This window comes from Molossus molossus, unplaced genomic scaffold (assembly GCF_014108415.1).
Source record: "Molossus molossus isolate mMolMol1 unplaced genomic scaffold, mMolMol1.p scaffold_m16_p_13, whole genome shotgun sequence".
NCBI lineage: Eukaryota > Metazoa > Chordata > Mammalia > Chiroptera > Molossidae > Molossus > Molossus molossus.
In genome coordinates, this window is record NW_023425348.1 from 32891987 (window position 1) to 32910069 (window position 18083).

Consider the following 18083-nt stretch of genomic DNA (forward strand, 5'->3'; position numbering starts at 1 on the left):
CCTGGGTTGTGGCTTGATCTCCAGTAGGGGGCAGGAGGCAGCCAATTGATGTTTCTCTCTTACATCAATGTTTCTATCTCTCTCTCTCTTCCTCTCTCTCTAAAAAAGAAAAAAAATAAATATAATTACTAGCTATATTGTGATTGTTTGGTAAGTTGTCTACCTCTTCATGATAGGAAAGATGTCTTATTCATGTTTCTGTCCTCAATGTCCAGCAGAGGGCTTGGCACATAGTAAATGCAAAGTATGTCTTGATTTTTGATGCACAGTTGACACTTGAATGATGTGAGAATTTGGGGCACTGATCCCCTGCGCAACTGAAAGTCTGCATATAACTTCTGACTCCCCCAAAACATAACTATTAATAAACAGCCTAGTGTTGACTAGAAGCTTTACTGATAACATAGAGCTGATTAACACATATTTTGTATATGTATTATATACTGTATTCTTACAATAAAGCTAGGGAAAAGAAAATGTTATTAATAAAATTCATGAGGAAAATACATTTGCGATATTTATTGAAAAATATCAGCATATAAGAGGACACACGCATTTCAAATCCATGTTGTTCAAGGGTCAACTGTATATAAATTTGTGTTTCAGACACTTCCACCTGTTATGTTAGTGCCCCTTTTCCTGCTGGCAGAGACACCCCAGAAACATGGAGCTCTGTCTTAAATTCTGCTTGCAAAAAAACTATTATAAGTTGTAAAAATCTTCCCTTTTTATGTAAACAAATGGTAAGAGCCATTGAAGTTCATGAAATAGTATTTTGTTATTTAAATAATAACTGGACCTGTACTGAGTGGAGGATCTGTGAATGGGAACGAAGTCCGGATGCCCTGGATGCCATTATCCACTCTTACTTCCTACATGAAGCTAAATTAATCTCCCCACTAGATTCAGTGCCCAGCCAGTGAAGGCCATCCCTGAGCCCCCTCTTCGGGAGGTGCCTCTTGGCCTTGGAACTGGACAGAAGTTCATTTCTCTTTTAATAAACTGGAAGCTTCTTCCCTCCTCTGTGCCCCCCACAGGTCTGGCTGCTCCCCATTTGATGAACTCCATGTTTGTGTCCTCAGGGAAGTAAACTGTGAAGCAGACCAAAGACCCAGGGTCAGAGACGATCGATTCTGTGATACCCTCTGTGCCCTGGTCTTGCTTCCTCTGTACTGTCAAAAGAAATAAAACAGAATTGCCTCAAACTGAAGGGCATCACTACAAGCAAGGGTTAACTCCATCGCCTGAGTGCTGCAATGTTTGCTGAACAGATAAAGGCAAAGCGTGAACACTCTGAAAGGCTGCTCCCTTGCGCTGTCACCTTCAAAAAGTCCTCTAAATGCTGCAGCAAGAACAACAAACCTGCTGTATAATCCCAGGCATTCAGAAGTTAGTATCAGAACCAGGGTAGCCAGGGGATCCTGATTTATTGAACAATTACTGTAATCCAGTGCTTATCATTATTTATCTCATTAATCCTCAGTGCAGTCTAGTGAGATAAGTACTATGATTATGACTCTCTCACAGATGTGGATAAAATTCAGCCTTTCTCTCAGATATGATCCAGCACTAAGTTCCCCAGCTTTTAGAATTTCACAGAGCAGTAAAACTCCAACAAAATTTGAGGTGGTTAATTTTACTAAAAGTGGACACTTTTTTCAAACAGCAGCAACTGCCATCTTAGTATCATTTTTAAATGGCATTTGCTGCCATAAAAGAGCACAATCCAAGAATAAAAGCGAGTCATTTAAATTGAATACATATGTCTGTATGGAAAGCATGCACTCCACAATCTAGCAATTCTACCTCTAGGTCTATCTGAGAATGATGCTAATATATACCAGCACATGTACCAGTGCTCATAGCAGCCTGGTTCATACTCGATGTAACTGGGAAACAATTCAAATAGCCATCTACAGGAAAATGGATAAATATATAGTACCTTTACACAATTAAATAATATACAGTCAAGATAAGTGAACAAAAACTGCATGTAAAAAAGTATGGATCTTGATAAAAGGTTGAGTGGTAAAAATTCCAAAAAGATTACTTATAACAAGACACACTGTATATGAAGTAAAACTTTATGATATACTTTTCAGCATTATATGTAAAAGTCTATGGGTATATATGTGTATCTGTTTATATAATTGTTTGAAGAATGAGAATATCTCAAATGAGAAGAGGCATGAGAATGAGATGCAGGAGAATTACAGGTATAGATGTCACTTTTGATCAACGTTCTAGTTCCCATGTTGGATAGAAGAAACACCCAAATTTCTGGATTCTGTTGTTTCAAACGCATGAGAGTTATGCATGGACAGGTAATGGAAATGTGTCAAAAAATCCAAAAACTACAAAAATAGTAATAACAACAAGTATTAGTAATCCATTTTTGCCACCTGAGATCCAAAGGCAAACACGGCATAACACAACAAAACAAATTCCTCATCGTATTTTTTTTTTTTTGTACAGACAGAGTGGGAGGGAGAGAGAGGAAGAGAGAGAGAGGGAAACATCGATGTGAAAGGGACACATCGAGTGGCTGCCACCCGCACGACCAACCAGGGCCGGGGACAAACTGCAACCGAGGTACATGTCCTTAGCGGGAACTGAACCCGGGACTCTCCGGACCGCAGGCGGACGCTCTAACCGCTGAGCCAAACTGGCCAGGGCTCCTCATTGTATTTTATTTTTTCCTCCATTTTCCTAAGGATTGCTTTATATTATGGATCAATATATTTAAAAAATTATTCAACATGACCAAGTGGGATTCACCCAAGGATGCAAGGCTGGTACAATATTTGCAAATCAATAAATATGATATACCACATAAACAAAATGAAAGATAAAAATCATATGATTATATCAGTAGATGCTGAAAAAGCATTTGACAGAATCCAGAACCCATTTCTGATAAAAAAAAAAAAAATGCTCAGCAAAGTGGGAATATAGAGATCATATCTCAAAATAATAAAGACCATATATGAAAAACCTACAGCCAGCATCATACTCAATGGGAAAAAACTAAAAGCATTTCCCTTAAGAACAGGAACAAGGCTGGGATGTCCACTTTCTCCATGCTTATTCAACATAGCACTGGAAGTCTTAGCCATGGCTGTCAGACCAGAAGAAAAAGTAAAAGGCATCCAAATTGGAAAGGAGTAAGTGAAACTGTCATTATTCACAGATAACATGATATTGTACATAGAAAAACCTAAAGACACCATAAAAAAAAGCTACTAGATTAAATAAATGAATTTAGCAAAGTAGCAGGATATAAAAATCAACATTTAGAAATTGATGGCATTCTTATACACCAATAATGAACACTCAGAAAGGGAAACTAAAAAAAGAAAATCTTATTTGCCATTGCAACAAAAAAATTAAGATACCTGGGCATAAACTGAACCAAGGAGGTAAAAGACCTGTTCTCAGAAAACTACAGGACATTGAAAAAAGAAAGAGAGGAAGATATTAAGAAGTAGAAACATACACCATGTTCATGGATTGGAAAAATCAATATCATTAAAATGTCCATACTACCCAAAACAATCTATAGATTGGATGCAATCCCTGTTAAAGTACCAATGGCATTTTACAAATCTAGAACAAACACGCCTTAAGTTTATATGGAATCAAAAAAACCCCGAATAACCACAGAAATCTTGAAAAGAAAGAACAAAGTTGAAGGGATCACAATACCAGATATCAAGCTATACTACAAAACCATCATAATCAAGACAGCCTGGTATTGACACAAGAACAGGCATATAGATCAATGGAACAGAACAGAGAGCCCAGAAATCAACCCAAGACATTATGTACAATTAATATTTGACAAAGGAGGCAAGAACATACATTGGAGAAAAGACAGTCTCTTCAATAAATGGTGTTGGAAGAATTGGACAGGTATATGCAAAAAAAAGTGAATTACACCACCAAATTACATCATATGCAAGAATAAATTAAAAATGGATAAAAGACTTAAATGTAAATCATGAAACCATAAAAATCCTAGAAGAATAGGTAGGCAGCAAAATCTCAGATATCACATATAACAGAATTTGTACTGATACATCACCTAGGGCAAGAGAAACAAAGGGAAAAATTAATAAATGGGACTATATGAAACTAAAATGCTTCTGCATGGCAAAAGAAACCAGCATCAAAGTGAAAAGGGAACCCACTCTTTGGGAGAACGTATTTGTTAAAGATACATTGGATAAAGAGTTAATACCCAAAATACATAAGGTACTCATACAGTTCAACAAAAGGAAGACAACCCAATTAAAAAATGGGCAGAGAACCTGAATAGACACCTCTCCAAACAGGATATAGATAGGACCCAGAGACATGAAAAAATGCTCAAAGTCATTAATCATCAGAGAGATGCAAATGAAAATGACTATGAGGTATCACCTCACACCTGCCAGAATGGTCACCATCAACAAATCATCCAACAAATGCTGGTGAGGATGCAGAGAAAAGGGTACTTTAGTACATTGCTGGTGGAAATGCAGACTGGTGCAGCCACTATAGAAAACAATATGGTGTTTCCTCAAAAAAGTAAATATAAAACAGCCATTTGATCCAGTGATTCCACTTCTAGGAATATAGATTAAGAAGCCTGAAACACTAATCAGGAAAAATAAATGCACCCCTATATTCATAGCAGTGCTATTTACAATAGCTAAGATCTGGAAACAGAGTGCTCATCAGTAAAGCTGTGGTACATATACATCATGGAATACTATGCAGCTGTAAGAATGATCTCTTACCCTTTGAGGTGACATGGAGAGACCTGAAGAGTTACGCTGAGCAAAATAAGCCAGTCATGATCTCACTTATTTATGGAATATAATGAACAAAATAAACTGATGATCAAAATAGATCCAAAGACATGGGAGTAGGGAGCAGACTGACAAACTTCAGAGGGAAGGGGGATGAGGGGTGGGGTGGGAAGAGATAAACCAAAAAACTTATTTGCACATATGTATAACCAATGGGCACAGACAATAATATGGGGAAAGCAGGAAGCGGGATGAGAATGGGGAGGAGGGGGTCAATGGGGGAAAAAGGGGGAACATCTGGAGTACTCTCAACAATAAAGATTTTTTTAAAAAAAGAAATTTATTCTGGTGTAGAGGGGAGAATCATAGTTCTCATGAACTTTCTCCTTCAGCTCTACAGTAGGAAATTGTTCCACTTATTCCATTTACTAGTAGAACTTGTATGGCGAGACCTATCCTATAGAACTTAAAAGCCTTCTTGCAGAAATACTGCAATAATCTACCTTACTGCCTCTTCAGTGATTGATCTAAACACATCACTACCCTTCGTAAAACCTTTGTGTCACCCTCCATAGATTTAAGACAATGTTTAAGCTTCTACAGGACATCCTACAACTTGGCTTTGCCTGCCTGGTCAGCCTCATCAACCACACCTCCCTCAGAGGCACCTTACACCAGTCTTCTGAGTGGGTTGCTGCTTTTTTACTGTACTATACACACTCCACCTTTGCATGTGTAGCTTTGTCTGGAAAGCTGTTTCCCCATTGTTTACCTAGGTCATCCCACCAATCCTCTACTCCTCATGCAGGTATCCAGTCTCTGGGAAACCTTCCTTGACCACCCGGGTAGATAGGCTCTCCTGATATCCACCTCTATCATAATATTTATAGTAATCATTGGTGTACATTTTTGTATCTTCTCCATACTGAGAATTCTCTGAGGAAGAGGTTTATGTTCTTTAGTTTTGTGGTAGGCAGTTAGACAGATATGAGCAGAACAACAATGGTGGGCAAGGTACAGAAGGTCGCCAGGGTGGGAAAAAACCCTGGGTGCCTGGCAATGGACAAAAGTGGAAAAACAAGGACCTCATCCCCAGGGTAACCTTTTCTCCCCTAGCATATCACTGGTCATGAGGTTTAGACCCCTCGTCCTTTCATATCGCTGGCCATACAGTTTAAACACCCTGACCTTCATATCGCTGGTCATGTGGCTTGGAGGCTTGGACCCTCCCCTGACCTTTTCTCCCCTGGCATGTTGCTACTCATACAGGTTAGACCTCATTAGAGGGGGAACAAACCAAGTGGCTGGAGAATAGCCCTTAAGCATCAAGCCCCTGGAGCAATGAGATCTGACCAGCATCAAATACATCTAGGCCTCAGTTGTATTTCAGCTCTAGGGCCAGAAAAGCAGCAAAGCCAGACAAGTGATGCCACAGCTGACCTCAGGACCAGCTGCATTAACTAATGACCCCCTGCCCTGGTGCTGACCAATCAGTGGAGACCACAACCCTGAAAGGACATACCTGGAAAACTGCTGAATATTCTATTGAGATCCTTTCCCAGGGACCTCCCCTCAAATCCCCATCCTTAAAAGCCCTTAGAATGACTCAGCCAGTGTGGTCAGTGGTTTGAGGATTGTCTCATGAACTGAAAGGTCCCAGTTTGATTCCCAGTCAGGGCACATGCCCGGGTTTTAGGCTCAATCCCCAGTTGGGGGTGTGCAGGAGGCAGCCGATCGATGTTTCTATCTCATATCAATGTTTCTATCTATCTCTCTCTCTCTCTCTAAAAAAATAAATAAATAAATAAGACATAAAAAAAAAAGCCCTTAGGGCAGAGGACCCGGTGAGGGCACACTCTCTCATTCTCTCTTGTGCCTGCTCCTTTCCCATCCCTCTCTTGCCCCCCCACCATGCTTTCCTTGCCTCTTTCTTCTAAGCTCCAAGGGCCCTTCTTTTGCCTCTGTATTTTGTTTCCTGAGCCCATGTGCATCTGGGTCACTTTCCCTTCCTCTGTGGCTTTCTAAATAAACTTTCTTTTACAGTTTGAGTCTTGGCTGTAAATTCTTTCCTAGCCAGAACTAAAATACCAAGGTTGCTGAACCCAGGTCTGGTCTGACCCCACCTGTCTAATACCTGCTGCTGTTTTTGCCACCAACAGTTACATAAGGCTCAGATGCCTTTTGGAATGAGACAAGGTACACATAAACATGTAGTCACCTGTGGGAATGGGGGGTTGGTAGATGGATGATTTGTAACCTTGTGATAATGCATTCTGGCAACCTGGCCAGCCTAGGATCAAAGTGTGTGTGTGGACAGACAGGTTTGACTGAAAGGCAGGAAAACTGCCTTGCTTGCATTGAATAATTTTTTTGCATGTGAATAAGTTAAGGTTTGTGTGACAAAGGCTGGAACACTGCCTTGATTGGCTAATGGGCCACAGGCCCAGGCATGGCTGGGTTTGTTATTTTTTAGCTTTAAAGTCTCTTTCTGCCGTAAAAAGTGAGAGACAAGGCTAGGCTGTATGGTTTGCAGAGACACTATATCAAGGAAATAATTTACATAAATTCACCTGTAACCCAGAGAAACCAATCTTCAAATAAATGGGACTGCGTCCAGAGATCTGGAGCATTTGCTTCCTTGCAAATCTCCCTCTCACTCCAACCAGCGGTTACGCATAGTTCATTGCGTTGCACCGATCTGGCAGGCCAACAGACAGCAAGTGGTGACCTCAACATGACTCCAGTACATAGTAGCAGTGATCAGAAAAGTAATGATATGCAAAAGGGAATTAGAAAAGGAATTAGCTATCTGGATCAAAAGTAAACTAGGCTCGAGTTTTCTGAGTCAGTGGCACCCAGCTTGGGACAGCTGCCCGTGTATCTAGTGTTGTGAGGGGTTTCCAGTAAGACAGCATGGGGTCAGTATTTACAGCATTGCAACAATTCCTTTTGTTACCCTACTGGGTTCCTGGAGCCACCTCCACAATAAGAGGAAGTGCAGGGTTTGAGAGCACTGGTCAGTGTGATGTTTTCTGGACTGTGGCTATTAACACCAGAAAGCCCTTGCTCTCTATTAATATACAAGGGCAACTATTTTTAGGATTAGTGGATACAGGGGCAGATATTTCTATTATAACAAGAGAATGGCCTAAGAAATGGCCTAAAGCCCCAGTAACAGGAGAGGGAGGAACTCAAGCTCCTCAACAAAGTACTCACCCCCTTTCCTGTATAAGTCCAAATGGACAAAAAGGATGGATTCAACCTTATGTCATGGAGTCTCCCTTAAATTTGTGGGGAAGGAATCTTCTCTCTCAGTGGGGAATGGTTATTTAAACCCAGCCTTTTGGCTAGGGGTCACTGGTAAAATTCTCCTCCTTTCACTGGCCTGGAAAACAACAGAGCCAGTATGAGTTGATCAGTGGCCCTTAAAAGGGGAAAAATTGTTACATGCAAACAGATTAGTGAAAGACCAATTAGAAGCAGGTCATATAGAACCTTCTGTCAGTCCCTGGAACACTCCCATTTTTGTAATTCCTAAAAAAGGTGGTAAATGGAGATTACTACATGATTTGAGAGCAATCAATGCCATTATAAAACCCATGGGAGCGTTACAACCTGGGCTCCCCAATCCTACAATGATTCCTGAAAATTGGCATGTAATTGTTATAGATCTTAAAGATTGTTTTTTCGCTATCCCTTTGGTCCTTACAGAAAGGGAGAAATTCACTTTTTCTGTTCCCTCCATTAACAATAGAAAACCAATATAATGGTTTCAATGGAAGGTACTACCCCAACGAATGATAAATAGTCCAACAATTTGTCAATACTATGTTCATCATGCTATTGAACCGGTAAGGAAACTATTTAATGCCATTTATTTTTACCATTATATGGATGATATTTTATTAGCAGCCTCTACCCCAAAAGAATTAAATCAGACCTATGTAATGCTTCAGAAGACTTTAAAAGAGGCAGGATTACAAATTGCTCCAGATAAAGTACAGCAATTAGAACCTTGGCAACACTTAGGGTGGATATTAGGGGCAAGAACTATCCACCCCCAGAAACTTACCATTCCAGTCAAAGTAACAACTTTAAATGAATTACAAAAATTACTGGGAGCCATCAACTGGCTTCGACCTATGTTTGGTATCACTACTTAACAGTTAACTCATTTATTTGATACTCTCAAAGGTGATCCAGCACTAAATTCACCTAGAACTCTATCTATAGTGGCACAACAGGAACTTAAAGTAATAACTTCTCAAATACATACTCGACAAGCTCATCGTCGGTCATTAAAAGACCCTATTAGACTATTTGTTTATCCAACTGCACCATACCCAACAGCATTAATAGAACAATTAACACCTGAAATAAATCATCTTGACTGGATCTTTCTCCCAGTTATCCTGTCTAAAACTGTAACTCCATTTGTGGAACAGTTAGCAAATCTAATAGCCAAAGGTAAAAAAAGAACACAAGAACTAACAGGGTATGACCCTCAGATTCTACATTTGCCTCTTACTCAGGAACGACTTACCACTTTGATTTGCCAGGCAATAGACTTTCAAACAGCTCTAGCAGGTTTCATTGGAGAAATTAATTACTCTCTTCCAGCAAATAAATTCTTGCAAAATATTCCTCAGTTACACCTTAACTTGGTGCAAAAAATCAGTAATACTCCTTTACCTGGGGCTAGAACTGTGTTTGTTGATGGATCAGGTAAATCTCACTAAGCAGGAGTAGCCTGGAAAGAAAATGAGGAATGGAAAAATATCAGCAGCCTTGAGCCTGGGTCAATACAGAGTGCTGAATTACAAGCTGCAATATTAGTTCTTCAACAATTTACAGAAGAGCCTTTAATATAGTTAGTGATTCACAGTATGTAGTTAAAGTGTTACAAAGAATAGAACAAGACTTTATTAAGCCTTTAACTGATCAACATCTATTAACCTTATTTTTTATCTCTGCAAGCTTTAATAGACCAACGGAATCATCCTATTTTTACAACCCACATTCGATCTCATTCTGCGCTCCCGGACCTTTAACACAAGGAAATCAACAGGCGGATGCCATCATAGCGACAACCCTTGCATTTCAGCAAGCGCAGTGTTCACATGCCTTTTTTCACCAAAATGCTCAAGCACTCATGAAAACCTTTCATTTGACCCACTCACAAGCTCAAGATATTATCAAGGCTTGCCCAGATTGCCAACCTTTCATAGGGACTCCAACATCAGCAGGAGTCAATCCTCGGGGTTTATCCCCTAATGCCTTATGGCAAACAGATGTAACACATATTCCATCATTTGGTCGATTTCAGTGGATACATGTTACTATAGATACCCATTCCAATTTTCTACATGTAACCACCGCTATCTGGGGAAAAGCCAAAGACGTTAAGTGTCACTGGCTGTCCTGTTTGTCACATATGGGGTGCCACTGGAAATTAAAACAGATAATAGGCCAGCTATACATATCAAATCATTAAATTATTTCTCCAACAGTGGAGCATTAACCATAAAACTGGCATCCCCTATAACCCTACAGGACAAACTATTGTTGAACACGCTCATAATACTTTAAAATTAATAATTACAAAACAAAAAGGGGGAGTATGGGTGAACCTTCTGTAAATCAGCTTTCTCTGGCAATCTATACCTTAAATTTTTAAAATCAAGATTGCTTTGGCACTACAGCTGTGGAGTGACATTTTCAACAAAAGGCTTCTTCCATAGGACCCAAGCCTCTGGCCCGGCACAGAGATCCACAGCAAGGGTCTGAACGGCAAGGTCCTGCAGAGTTGCTGGCTTGGGGGTGGGGGTATTCTTGTGTGTTGTCTCCTACAGGTCCCAAGTGGCTGGCAGCATGGTGGATAAAACCTTACCATGAACAGGAAGGACCTGCCCTTCAACCTGACTCCTCAGATGGCACAGCTGACCTTGAACACTGATCCTAAAACTAACACTCGATCCTAGACTTGGTCCTAAGGCCCCTCTCATACCCTTTCTAGGGTTATCTGGGGAAGCCTTAAGCAGTTGCAACAACGTTCTGAGAAAATGCTAACTAGAATAGGGACTTCTCTTACCCCAGAGAATATGTTTTGGCTTACTTATCTATAATCTCCACCCAATCTAGGGTAGATATTTTATGCTGCTTGCTTATATTATTGAGCCCTACAGCAGCAGAACAACATTTATATTGGACTCATATTATGGACACCCCCATAAAAGGAGGTTTATTGGGTGGCTAATAGCATTCATCATTTCAGCTATAGTCACTGACGCTACTGCAGCTGTTTCAGTCACGGCCTCGACACAATCAGTCCAAACTGCACATACTGTGGCTGAAGTAATGACCAACGTTACTAAAGATATGACTACCCAGACAGAAATTGATCAAGGAATTCTGACTCGATTGAATGCCTTAGAGGCAGCTGTATTGTGGCTAGGAGAGCGTGAAGAGGCCTTAGCCACTCACTCTACATTACACCGTGATTGGGAATTTAGTCATAGTATGTGTGTACTGCATTCCCTTGGAATGCCACCTCCCACAAATGGACAATGGCCAAACAATGCCTACAAAGAGCTTTTGCTGACAACCTTGGAGAGCACAGAACTAATCTAAAAAAGGCTCTAGAAGCACAGCTAACAGATATACAACAACTTGCTCAACAAAATGTTTTAAAGGCAATCTCAGATAATGTTCAATGGCTCAATCCAAAACATTGGTTTGAGGGTTTCAATCTTAGAATGTGGATTTTTACTGCTATTGGTTGTTTTCTTGTTTGTGTTGGCCTCATAGTTCTCTGAGGACTCTGGCGAATGGTGTCCTCTATGCAGAAGACTGAAAAACGAGTGATGATGCTCCTGACCACTGTAGTCGTGGTGATTCCACAATTTTAAGAAAACAAAAGTGGGGGAGATGTGGGAATGGGGGGTTGGTAGATGGATAATTTGTGACCTTGTGATAATGCATTCTGGCAACCTGGCCAGCCTAGGATCAAAGTGTGTGTGGACAGACAGGTTTGACTGAAAGGCAGGAACACTGCCTTGCTTGCATTGAATGCTTTTTTTGCATGTGAATAAGTTAAGGTTTGCATAACAAAGGCTGGAACAGAGCCTTGAGTGGCTAATGGGCTGTAGGCCCGGTGTGGCTGGGTTTTTTATTTTTTACCTTTAAAATCTCTTTCTGCTGTAAAAAGTGAGAGACAAGGCTAGGCTGTATGGTTTACAGAGATGCCATCTCAAGGAAATAATTTACATAAATCCACTTGTAACCTGGGGGAACCAATGCAGGTTGCAAATAAATGGGACTGTGTCCAAAGATCTGGACCATTTGCTCCCTTGCAAATCTCCCTCTCACTCCAACCAGTGTGTGTTTGTAGTTCATTGCATTGCACCAATCCCGAGAGACAGCAGTCATCTTTATATCCCCACTACCTAACATGAGCCCAATGTATATTGTGTTCAGTAAATATTGGTTGAATAGACTGAACATCAAAGATAATTCTATAGCCAAAAGTAATTTCATCAGTAATCTGGACAGTAGCACATTCAGTATTTAATTCAGTAGTTCAGAGAAAGCCTAGCTGTCAGTCAAAGAGGCTATGAAAGGAATTCAAGAATTAAAAACATTTTTTAAATTGTTTAACAAATTTTTAAAAATTTTAATAGGGGCTATATTCTGCTTTCTAGCTGTCCTTTTGATCAGTTTCCAGGACCTTCTGGCAGAGGGTTCTGTCAGTCATTCAGCTCTGAGTCAAGCTGACAGGCAGAATAAGACAAACTCCTAGATCCGGAGGCACAAGCACGCCCACTGCAGCTGAGTCTTGGAAAGGCAGCTTGGCTGTATATAAATGGTGTGCATTTCTGACCAGCTTGCCAGAATTCCATTCCAGATTGGCCCTTTCAGATAAGTGATGTATTTTCAATACACAGCAATTTGAATCATCCTCTGGTTTCTTCTGGGGAACAGTTGCAACAGTGCCTTTAAAATGCCAGTGAATCATCTCTAACTAGAGCCTAAAATTATATGATGAAGCCATCTGTATTGCACTGGGAAAATATCATGTGGCATAATTAATTCATTGGATGTGATGATTACTTAGAATCATAGAAATACAGTTTTGAAAGGACTCTCATGGGGCCTGTCAAAAATTCCCAGATTCCTCCAAAGACCTGTATTTAAACTTACCAAAAGCATAATTACTTCATCCTTTAGATTATCTAGGCACAACTTAAAGATTTGCCACTAATGAGCTAGTGAAATTAGACAAGTAACCTAATTTTTCTAGGCGTTAGTGTCTCATTTTTAAAAGGGGGGGGGAAGAAATGTATCATTTTTCTCAAACTCTGACACTGTTTCTGCCTCTAATTTTTACTAGAAAAAAATCAAAACAAGATTTGACATTCAAGTCAATTACAAGAACTAACAATGTCCTAGATACCTCTTGCTTTAATAGACATTGAATTTATCAACATCATTGAGAAATGATCCAGTGTAGCAATTCCAGATTTTAAGTTGGAAGATATGATTTGAATGATGGCTCAGGTGATGACCATCTGTGGGACTCCAGGTAATTATTTATCATCTTGACTGCAGGTATAATAATAGCTTTCTCACAAAGCATCTAGCCTAGGCTCCCCAGGAAGCAGAGCCTGAGAAAGAGCTCATGTGGCAGCACTAATGGGAACTGCGATCCTAGCAGCAGATGTAAGGGGCAGGGGGGCAAAGCGGGAAAGGAGCAAGAACAATACAGAAATGGGTTATTGGCTCGTTGCTTGTCCAAGACCATCTTAGAAGCAGTACAGAATATTTCTCAGATCTATCAGGGGGACTAAGGAGAATGCATTTTCCCACTGGCTTTGAGGGGCACAAAATGTTGCCACCCCAAATGCACCTTTTCATGTATTGATATATTGATTTTAAGCTGATTTTTAAGGGAAAAGAAAAAAAAAAAAAAAACTCAAAGCACCTTTGACCTGCCCCTTACTGCCTAAAGGAACACATAGAGAAAAACCTGCTCTGGAAGGGATCCTTAACATATTCACCTTAGCACATATGATTTGGCACATATGTGGTAGACAGGAAGAAGTCTAACACAGCCTTTTTTCCCTTAGTGTGCCCTTGCTTCTGAAATGCCCAGCAAGGATGTGTTGGCCACATGCTTTCTCTTTCTCTGCTACCTGTGAATTACTGACTTTCTCTTTGGAATCCCAGACCCCTGCACCCCCTCCTCTTTTGTCCAGACTGGCATATAACCCTCAATTGCCTGCTGTGTTTGGGGTCTCATATCTTATGGCATCCTTGCATGTATATCCGTAATAAACTCCACACATTTTTTTCCTGTCAATCCGTCTTTGTTAATTTGATTATTGGCTCAGCTAGAAGAACTTAGAAGATTGGAAGAAAGTTACATATTTTTTGCTATCTCCCCATTTTATCGAGCCAGGAGCATTCTGGAGAACCGTTAGCCCCCTGGGCTGCTGCAGCGAAGAGATCATGCAAATCTGAGTACCGCAGGCACAGATGGAAGCATTCTTACCCTGTCGGCCTCACTCTCTCTCCTCGGTAGGGCTGAGTGGAAGGTAGAAGTGGTGGAAGTCCTTTTCCTTTCTTTTTAAATTTAGATGGACAGGAGAAAATATTGCAAAACTAGTTTCTTGGGCAAATGTGACTAAATACTTGGTTTGAATACACTTATCTCCTGTGGATCCTGTTCCTCCCAGAGACGGTCTGTTATCCCCAGCAGCTGGATGGTGCACATGCACTCGGCCGGCAGCCAGAGGCTGAGGATCCCAGCTTAGGGATTTTAAACCTTCTTCTGTTCAAAGGGAGGAAAGCATGTGATCTCTGGTTTTAAACAACTGTTCAAAGACAGCTCCATCCCACCTTTTGCAGGCTAACTCTGGGAATGAACCTTTGGGGACTTGTGAGGCTGCATCCTCTGCTCTCTGTGGAAGCCTCCAGTTTCCTTGGTTAGGCTGTAAAAGGCCTGTTGGTTTGAGTTGCTATTAAAATCCTACCATCACTGGCCAGGCGAAGGAATCTTTGAATTGGAAAAACTTCTAAATTGGAAAATTTGAGAGCTCTCATATTGGTATAATGACTAGCTATTAAGACTCCCTTACTCCCTTAATAAGATGAAAGGATAGAAATGAAAACAACAACAACAACAACCAAAGATCTTACTTATATGTAGAATCTAATGAACAAAACAAACTGACGAACAAAATAAGACCGGAGGCATGGACACATGGGACAGACTGACGGATCCCAGAGAGGGGTGTGGGAAGGACTGGAAGAGCTTAGCCAAAGAACATGTATGCATATAGCGCATGGACACAGACAGCCCTGTGGTGAAGGTGGACAGGGAGTGTCGGGTGTGGCTAGCGGGAGAGGGGCAAAGTGGGGGGATATGGGAGACTGCTGTAATAGTGTCAACAATTTAAAAAATCCAAATCTACTTAGACCCCTTCCCATTTGCCTTGAGATACTTGCAGATATTGTAAAAAAACAGGGCATTGGAAGGACAAGTGCCCAACACCTAAGAAAACAAAAGACTGAAAGGAGAGTGACGAGACTCTTCCCAACAAAGTGGAAATTTTTGCAAGATTACTGAGATATAAGACAAAGAAAATATTGATAGGAACAGAAGAGGAAACAGAAAGGGAACAGTCACAGGACTCATTCCAGCAAGATGGAAATATTTATAGTTATTAAGAAATGGGATAAATATAACAGAAGTCGATGAGGTTAAAAAACATTTTCATGTAGCAGGACCTAAAGTTGGATGAGCCCAAGAGACTGCCTGCTGGTCCTCCAACATTAAAGGGTCCCAAACAAGTCTGCTTTTTTCCCCCCAAATTTGGAAAAATTAACACACATACAACAATCAGAAAGCAGAGCTAATTTTTCTAAAAAAACCTGACCAGATATCTTTTTTAAAAAGCTAATGTTTTTGATCAGAAATTTGGCAAAATTGGAAGCTGCTTTTTCCAAGTCTAATAGGAATTTTTAAAGCCTGCTAAGCCCTTCAGTGGGTTAATCAGGAATGTAAACACAGCCCACAACTGCCTGAAAGTAAACAAACCAAAAATAATCTTGTGTAACTCTGTTAATGTTTGTGATCTCTGTTTGTGTCATCTGTTTGTCTTTGTCTGTATGTCTTATGTATAAAATGGTATTTGTTACCTCAAGAGGCTATTACTAATTTGTAATATTTAATTGGTTTAGGGAAATTAGCACTTATATAATTAGGAAATATAACAGAAAATAACCCAAATGTTTTTCAGGCTCAGGTGATCTGGAAAAATATTTCACACTAACAGTGGGTATACCTGAGACTCATTTAATTAAGTAAATTAAAACGATGGACTTATTTAATACTATTTTTTCTTTTTGATACCTGTTCTAAAGAGCACATTGAGCGGGAGAAACATTATGATCTAGGGCTTCACAAGAAATTTTCTATCCAAAAATATCACAATCACCTGCAATGAGCTAGGGTTTTTGGATATAGTTCTTAGGCAACTAAGCGGATTTCTGATACTGGGCAAGTTATCCATTCTAAGTGTTTCTTCCCCTTTTCGCTCTGAAGTCATAGTAATATAGGCACTTACATAGGAAGTTATAATTAACAGAAACTTTCATGCTCATTATCACATTTAATCTTTCCAGCAAAACTGTTACGCAGAATGTCTGCACTACAGACAAGAACTACAAGAACTGATATTCAAAAGTATTAGCATTGCCCTCCTCCTGCTCACAAAGCCATCAAGTAGCTATAGCTATCCAGACATAAACCTTCTTATATCACCCCCAATTATTTTTATTTTCCATACTATATTGACCTCTTATGGTAGAGATACTATAGTGTAGTGAATAAAATAACATTGAGAATGAGAAAAGTCACAAAGACATGAAGTTGTTGTGAGGAACAATTGAAAAAATGTCTGGGCTTTTAAACAGTTATAGAGGAACAAGGAATATAATTGAACAGGTAAAAGGAAGCTGGCTAGGAGGGTGGGGATGAACTGTTTGATTATAGTTAAATATTTCTAGGTTGTGAGTCTAAGCACCTAACACCTTTATTTTCCTTTTTCTTTAAGGAAAGTTCTTATTTTCTTCACAATTCCATTTAAAATAACTTCAAGAAAAGGCAAAATGCTCAGAAATAATTTTAACAAAAAAGTGCAAGTTTTGTACATCGAAAATTATAAAGCACTGCTGAGAGAAATTCAAGATCTAAATCAGGGGTGTAAGTAAAGAAAACTCAAGAGAATCAACTGAAAAAATGATTAGAAAAAATAAGTAGATGGATATACCAAAATAAAAATACAAAAATCAATACCATTTTTATAGTCCAGAAATAAGTAGTTCAAAAATACAAAGGAAAAAAAGCATTTATCATAGCAAAATAAAACAAAGTACCAAAAAGTGTTTTCTTCTATTAAATGTAAACAAGATAACACATACTTTGAATATATCGAAGAATAATCTTTTCTTACTAAAATATACTAATTCTTTTGAAGTTAATTTGTGATTTTGATGCAAGGCAATAACATTTAAAGAATTTGGGGAAGATTGTCAAAGTGATTCTAAAATTTACTTAGAAGAACAAATGAATGAAACTTACTAAAAACTTTTAAAAAGAAAGGTGGAGGGAGCTATGGCTCTACCAGATAGAAATGTTTCCTATGAAGTCACAATCATTAAAACGATAAACAAGGCCCTGGCCAGTTTGGCTCAGCGGTTAGAGCATCGGCCTGCGGTCCGGAGAGACCCGGGTTCGGTTCCAGCTAAGGGCACGTACTTCGGTTGCAGTTTGTCCCCGGCCCTGGTTGTTCGTGCGGGTGGCAGCCACTCGATGTGTCCCTTCACATCGATGTTTCTCTCTCTCTCTCTGTTCCTCTCTCTCCCTCCCACTCTATCTGTACAAAAAATGGAAAAATATCCTCGGGTGAGGATAAAAAAAAAAAACGATAAACAAGAGTCAACAGATGTATAATATTTAGCAATGTCATCAATAAATTGTATGAAATAGTTTAAGCAGTGGTTATGATAGTCATGGTTGTTCACTTGGTAAACAATTTTAGATGCTCATTCTATAGAACAAAATTGATTTCATATGTAATAAAGAATTGAATGGGAAAAAAACAACAACAACAGAACCCACACACAAATGGAGAAAATGATGGGTGAATATTCATATGATTATGGATTGGAAACATTTGTAAAATTTAACAGTGAGCCCTGGCCACTGTAGCTCAGTTGGCTGGAGCA